Source organism: Lolium rigidum, chromosome 5, assembly GCF_022539505.1.
Source record: "Lolium rigidum isolate FL_2022 chromosome 5, APGP_CSIRO_Lrig_0.1, whole genome shotgun sequence".
Classification (NCBI taxonomy): Eukaryota; Viridiplantae; Streptophyta; class Magnoliopsida; order Poales; family Poaceae; genus Lolium; species Lolium rigidum.
In genome coordinates, this window is record NC_061512.1 from 41,413,578 (window position 1) to 41,421,737 (window position 8,160).

General features: G+C 42.3%; 1 pseudogene; it reads left to right on the plus strand.

Annotated features, from left to right (window-relative positions):
- Nucleotides 1–7,684, plus strand: part of LOC124655890 — a 30,030-nt pseudogene extending 22,346 nt beyond the window's left edge.
- Nucleotides 7,685–8,160: the final 476 nt, after the last annotated feature.

The following is an 8,160-nucleotide window of genomic DNA, read 5'->3' on the forward strand; positions in this document are numbered from 1 at the left end:
ATCATAGCATAAACCAAGTACTAACACGGTGCACACACTGTCGCTTTACACACGTGCAGGAGGAATAGAACTACTTTAATAACATCACTAGAGTAGCACATAGATGAATTGTGATACAAAACTCATATGAATCTCAATCATGTAAAGCAGCTCATGAGATTATTGTATTGAGGTACATGGAAGAGAGATGAACCACATAGCTACAGCGAAGCCCTCAGCCTCGGGGATGGATTACTCCCTCCTCATCGTGGAGGCAGCGATGGCGGTGAAGATGGCGGTGGAGACGGCTCCGGGGGCAATTCCCCGTCCCGGCGAGGTGCCGGAACGAGACTTCGTCCCCGAATTGGAGTTTCGCGATGTGGCGGCGCCCCTGGAGTCTTTCTGGAGGTTCGTCTTTTCTGTCGATGTTTTTAGGTCACGACGGCTTAAATAGGCGAAGAGTCGGAGTCGGAGGGGCCACGGGCTGCCCAAACCATAGGGGGGCGCCCCCCCCCCCTGGCCGCGCCGGGGTGTGGTTTGGTGGCCCTGTCCCCCTTCTCTGGCAGTTCTCGTGTGTTCTGGATGGTTCCGGGAAAAATAGGAACCTGGGCGTTGATTTCGTCCGATTCCGAGAATATTTCGTTACTAGGATTTCTGAAACCAAAAACAGCGAGAAAACAGGAACTGGCACTTCGGCATCTTGTTAATAGGTTAGTTCCGGAAAACGCATAAAAATGATATAAAGTGTAAACAAAACATGTTGGTATTGTCATAAAACAAGCATGGAACATCGGAAATTATAGATACGTTGGAGACGTATCACCAGTCCACCAATCCGGCCTTCATGATATTCCTTGTTCTGACTTCACCATGGACCAAAAAGTCACCTGATGTCAACATAGAATAGAGCTTCACGCCGCTCCCTCCGGAACCAAACGGTTGGAATAAAAATATGGTTGTGCGCGACCGAATACCACCCGATCCAGCAAACTGCAGGCAAAAGATGCACTGTTCCATTTGCCAGCGGAGCTTTCCGGAACTCATCTCTCTAGCCAGATCAAAGCAAACGGACCTCCGGAAGATCTTCATCCTCGCATGCGAGAAACCTGAGGACCGCCACCAAAAACAAAGCAAGATCAACAGCCCCCACACTGCCAATCCCTCCTGTCGGATCACCAAGGAAGAGGACATCGACGCGGATCATGCGTACTGCCACCGAACCGTTACCGGGGGCGGAGGCTGCCACCGCTCCACCGAATCCTCCATGGCTACCGACAGAGAGCCTCAGGCCCCGGCCAAGTAGCCGTGCCGCCCGACTTCCTCCACCGGCGCTACATCACATCCCATGGAACGCCGCCGCGGAAACCCTCTTCTCCCCCTCGTCGATTTGACGGAGGGGGTGCTGCCACCACCGCCATAGCCAGGCCGGGACCGGGGCCATGGCCGGGGCCGAGGCACGGGGGCCAGGGCCCGGGACGGGGCCACGGCCGGCAGCGGCAGCTGCTGAGGGCGACGGGCGGCGGGTGGCTGTGGGACGTGGGGGGAGGAGGAGCCTCCGCCGCCGCCCGGGAGGGTGGCGGGAGAGGGAGGCGGCGGGTTAGGATTTAATTAGCCTTTCACATATATGTTGCAAAGTTCTCGTGTAAATCACAATGGTGTGTTGTGCCACCAAAGCATATGTGACTTGCAAACAAGTCCCAAATTTTTAGTCTTATGAGCAGTTGTGATAATATATATAGTAATTGAAGGCTTTCATATGGTATCATATTGACATATTGTGTATGATTATGTTCTGCCCTGGAGGTCTGATAAACCTTCTGCGATCAGGTATCCAATATTGACATTTATGAATTTATATGATTTATCTATAGATGTCATTGGTTAATGACTTCCAACTATTAACTGCATGCAGAGATCTGAGGAATGGATGAAGGTAAGAGCCCTAAAGTTGAAGGAGGATGTCCTGAAGTTGTTCACGAGTTGCAACGGGGTGGCGGAGAAAATGTTATTAGTGGATGCACTCCAGCATCTTGGAATAGATCACAACTTTGAATCACAGATCGACGGTGTGTTAAGTGAAATCCTTAACAGTGAATTTAGTAGCTCCAGTCTCCATGAGGTTGCTCTTAGGTTTCGGTTGCTTAGGGAGCATGGACATTGGGTATCTCCAGGTACCTATAATGATTTAATTAATTTTCCTCATATTTGTAGAGGATGCAACATGCATTTCAACTGCTAGACGATTCAGATTATGCTTCGGTTATTTTTCCACAAATATCTTGACAGTGCCAGCGTTAATTTTTTCTAACATGTAGATGTCTTCAAAAAATTCAAAGACGAAGATGGCCCGGCGTGGTGCTCGAGTACTTCGGCCTCCCGTCGGATCCGTGCTGGCGGCGGATCTGGCGGCTGGAACTCAGGGCTGGGCAAGCTCGGTGGATCATGTCTGCATCGACGTCGAAGACGGCTGCGGTAAGGTGGAGTAGATGGAGCGGGAGGGCACTCGCCGTGCTCGTTCATCGGCACAAGTTCCGCCGCTGCGCGGCGGACGGGCCTTGCGGCGGTCTTCAACAAGAGAGGTGCTCTCGGGGCGTGGTGAGAAGGTGGACGGCGGCCTTCGTCGTCGACGCCGGAGGAGATGCTGCGGTTTGCTCTGGTTCTGTATCCCCTACGTATGATGTGATGTATTTCGTTTCTGTACTATGTACAATGTACGTGGTATTATGTTGAATATACGTGGGCTTTCAAAAAAAAAAAACGTGGATACAACTAATGAACCAAGGGGACTATTAAGTTTGTATAATGCAGCACATCTTCTAATCCATGGTGAGACAGCACTAGAAGAAGCCATAACTTTTGCAAGACACATCTTGAATCAATGATGGGGAGTCTCAAGTCACCGTTAGCTGAGCAAGTCAAACGGTCTCTCCATTTGCCACTGCCAAGGACGTATAGGAGGGTGGAAGCGGTCCATTATATTTCTGAGTACCATGAAGAGGATGGGCACAACGCAATCCTATTGGAGCTGGCAAAACTGGACTTCAACCTTCTGCAACATGTCCACTTAAATGAGCTCAAAGCTATGACCGAGTATGCATGTGCTATACCTCATTCTTTTTTACATCCACTAAGCAACTAATCCATCCGTTCACAATGGTTTAGTCAAAGTGAAACTTTGTAAAGTTTGAATAAACATTTAAACAATGAGCTCTTTTACGGTGATTGGCACGGAACTTTGGCTCCGTCTAATCTAATCTAGGTTCCGTCTAATCTATTTTTTTGTGGCCGTTGATTAAAATAAGTTGTAAACGTTAGAATGTTTTCACCCGAAATCGTGCGTATCAGCGGTCATTTGTATCCTATACAGATTAAAATAAATTGTCTCCAAAATCTAAATACTACGCCATCCCCATGCCTCACCGCGCCGTCCCCTAGCCTCGCTGCATCTAATCCCAGGCCACAAAGATCGATTCTTTTGACCTAGATACAAAATTTGATGGTGGCTTTGCCAGGCCCGGTGGCGGAGCTCGATGGTCTAGTTCTTGTACAAGCGAACATCCAGCTTCTTCCTCGACTGCTGGAGAAAATCTTCGATCGGATTTCATGGCACCGCCCAAGGAGTTCTGTATTGATATGAAAAAAAGGAGTTCTTATGTACTGCGTGTGCCATAGCTACGGGGGGGGGGGGCTCCTTGGTTTCGGGTGGCCGCCCTTCTCCCCCCCCTCTAGGGCTAGGCTTGATCACTGGCGGCATGAGAGGTCGGATCTGGGGTGGCCTTCGGGTAGTTGACTCAACTCGCAGGAGCAGTGAGGAGCAAGATGAAACGGGGCGGACCAGCAAAATCATGTGTGGAGAGAGAGAGGATGGTTTTTTGTGTGGCTATTTAGATCCAAAATCATGTGTCCGTGACTTTAAGATATGTGCAGGTTTATCATACTATTTGGTCGATCAAAAGGACATCCTTCTTTTAAAATTTTCATAAAATATAAGAGAGGTTCCGGTCCTACAAATTTTGGTTCCGGTCCCACACTTTTGGTTCCGTCAGTTTGGTTCCGTCTACTTATCACCGTTAGATCGTGGTTGATGGATGGTTATTAAAAATGCCAATCACTGTAAAACTTGTATTAAACAATTGCAATACCAACAACGTAAAAAAATAATAGCATTAGAATCGTCATTGTTAAGCTTCATGCACTACACGAGGCTGCGAGAAGAGAGAGATAATTTTTAGAATAAATTGTGAAAGCCAGGATTTGAACTCGAGACCTAGGGCTCTAATACCATGTTAAGCTTCATGCACTAGCCACTTGAACCAAAAATCCGAACTGATGGAAAAGCTAGGCAATCTACTTTATACACGTCAATAGTCATAACCTATATTTTCATAGTATATCCATTTGGTGTTATGGCTGTTCATATTTATTCCTATATTTTTTGGTCAAACTTGACAAAGGCTGATTTTGACTAAGTTTGTAATGCCAACTAAATAAAAACGAGGTAGTAAGATATTAGAGGCGTCAGCCATGCCTTTTTTATACGCATACATCCTTCATCCACAAATAAGTGTACGTTTAGCTTTTGTTCTAAGTCAAATTTTATTAAATTTGACCAACAACCTAGAAAAAGGTACGTATCAGCACTTATCACACTTGATTGGTGTCACTAAATCCATCTTGAAATGCAGATTCATAAAATAAAAAAATTATATCACATATGTTCCTACGTTTTGGTAATCAGTTGGCTCAATTTGAAAAAGGTTTGACTTAAGATAAAAGTCAAACGTACACTTGAGACGGAGGGAGTAATTATCTGGTATTAGTAGTAGTTGGTATAACTAACATATTTCAATCAACTCAACTATTTCAGTAAACTACCTAAAATTAAAAAAGGTAATCCGCCTCATATAACAACTAAATAATTTATTTACAGGTGGTGGAAAGAGCTTTCTGGATCTATCGAGCTAAGTTATGTTCGGGACCGTGTGGTGGAGAACTACTTTTGGTCATTTGCGGCGCACCATGAGGAATGTTTTGGGCTCGCACGGATGATATTTGCAAAAATTAATGTGCTACTTACCATCATGGATGACACATATGATGAGCATGCCACCATAGAGGAATGTCGAATGCTAAATGAAGCCGCACAAAGGTTGGATTTTAGCATTTTGGTTCCTGGACCATTAAATTTTCCTTTTGGGGTAAAAAGAAAAGAAACTCCATCGGTACATCGTGGTGGAAGTTTTAATTATAATTATGTTTTGCAATGGGAAATTCCAATTGTCATTAACAGTGAGTAACTATATGTAATTAGTGCCTAAAAGATGAGGTTGCATGCACACTCTCACTTAGTCAAATGTGTACGCTTTCACGAAAATATTATCGAAAATTAAATAAGAGCATGCTTTATATGTAGTATATCTTATTTTACTGCGATATGTTCCCTGTGAAACACTCATCGTTAAAATATTTTATAAACTTGCACTGCTAATATTTATAGAGAGCTAACATAAAATATATGGTAGATCTTACTCTCTTTATGTGGCTTATTTGCGGGGTACATAGATGGGACGAGAGCGCCATTTCTCTTCTACCAGAGTACTTGAAAAGGTTTTATACTGAACTACTAAGGAACATTAAGGAGATGGGTGATGAAATGGCGATCACTGGCAACTATGAAATTGCCTACATCAAGAAACAGGTACTCACTCGGTTGGGGATTATAAGGCCAACGAGCTTTTATACTCCCTCTGGTCAGGCATGCACGTCATTTAAGAAAAACTTAAACCATATATTTAGTCGATAAAATATGAAATATATGACATATTGTTGGATTTTTTATATTCAAGAGAACTTTCTAATGGTATAATTTTTGTGACATATAATTCATATTTATCGACTAAATTAATAGTCAAAGTTTTGCTTACCTTATAAATTGAACCGGAGGGCTCTCATTTATTGTCTTCTCTTCATCAATGCGTGCTCTCTTTTTTCTCTATTTTCTCCAATGCACGTGAAACTATCTATTTTCTCCAATGCATGTGAAAACAATTACGATGTGGAGTATAAGAAAACAAGTCAAAGTTCAATTAGCACTCCTAGTAAGAGTGAATGTGTTTTTTTTTTCACGTATTGTTTGGTAACATATATGTCACTTGAGTATTAAGCTGGTCATTCATGGTACACACAAAAAAAAAGAACAAGTAAACATACATGGGAAAATATTCATAAAGATGATCAAATATTTTAAAACATATATTTGTGACCATACCATAATTTTAGAAACACATATATTTGTGACCATACCATAATTTTAGAAACACATATGCCTTAGTTAATGCATATTTTGTTACAAAATACAAATAACTATGTCCAGCTGTAAAAGACAATAATTATTTCTAAGAGAGGGTAATGTGTCAAACCATTGTATCTCTTAACACTAATTAATAAAAACCTATTTCTAATTGTTAGATAAAACAATATAAAATTAGACTTTTCATGAACATAAAGTTTTGATATTTTTTACTTGCTTATTGATACAAAGATTACCAATCCAAACTTGCTAATCGGAGACCCTAAACTCTAGAATGTAATAGTACATTTTCTAGCGAAGGTGTAAGCAAGTACCCCCTCCGTTCCAAAATAACTAACACAGATTTCTGTAGATACTAATCGAGATATGTATGTATCTAGACGTATTTTAGCGTGTAGATAGATCAAATTTAGATGAATCTGCAGCAACTAATTTAAAATGGATGGAATAGTATTTTAGGAGATCTTCCAGAAGAGTCGAACGAGCCATGGCTGTCAAAATATCCATATCATGCATTGTTAGTTTATACAACTAGTGTTGTTATTATTGTCACATTAAAAGTTAAAAAATTGTAGTTTAATTTTCTTTCCTTGTACAGCTCCAAAAACAGTTTAGTTATTATCTCCAAGAAGCCGAATGGGCATACCAGAATCACACACCAAGCTTTGACGATAAATTGAAACTCGGTGTCATGACTGTAGCCGTTCCCACGATATCTGTGTGTGGCCTAGTGGCCATGGGTGATGCAATGCCAAAGGAAGTAATCGAGTGGGTTTTTGGTGTCCCTGATGTTGTCATAGCAGGCGGAAAGATTTACCGTCTCATGAATGACATTTCTGCGTTTTCTGTAAGTGTCCCTTTGACTTAACTAAGTTTTCTTTCTTTTTAACTGGAACTAATCTTTTTTTTTCTTTCTAATAAGGCATGGATGCATAATACAATTCGTCTTTTTAATATACTTACTCCGTTTATAAATAAGTGACTCAGCTTTATCTAGGCATATTATATCTAGACAAGTTTTTAATATCCGTATCTAGAGAAAGTCGAGTGACTTACTTTCAGATGGAGGAAGTATATAAAATTGCATTACACATGTGCATGCAGCGCGGCAAGAGCAAGGGGGACGCGCCAACCTCTGTGGAGTGTTACATGAGCGAGCATGGGGTCACAAGTGAAGTTGCCATTGCCAAGATCGAGTCAGTGATTGAAGATGGATGGAGAAGCCTGAACCAAGCACGCTTTGGAAATCGTGTATTACTTCCAGCAGTGCAGCGGATTATCAACTTTGCTCTTAGCTCGCCGCTGTACTATGGTGGGGGCCATGATGCATTCAGGTCCAGCTCGCGTCTTCGCAAGACTATGGAGACCTTGTTTGTCAAACCCATTCCTATCTAGGGGCTTTGACTTTGCTTGAAACGAACTGGTTTTACGTATACCAGCTTAATTTCCTTACTTCACGTTCAATTTGGGTTGTTAAACTATGTTTGATGTTTTTTTTTTTATTTTGAAATGAACTATGTTTGATGTTGTGGTATTGTATCCGGAGACTTTCATATCCATTCATGAAGGGGTGCTGTTTGTCAGTTGTGGACAAGATGTGATTAAATAATGGCGGTATCACTCCTCAAGATGTACATGTGTCATGAAATATTTATACAAGAGTTAATGGTAGTACTTTGCTCATTTTTTAAAACAGGAGGCGTAAATGCCCAATTTTAAATTAATGAAACCAAGAACAACCACCGAATTACAAGGTACGGAGGAGGTTAGCTAACAAGGAAGAACAAGCCAAACAAGAAATAAAACTGGACACGTCGCTTGAGAAGTCCTCGCCATCTGCAACGGACGCTGACCAAAGATGAATATAGAGA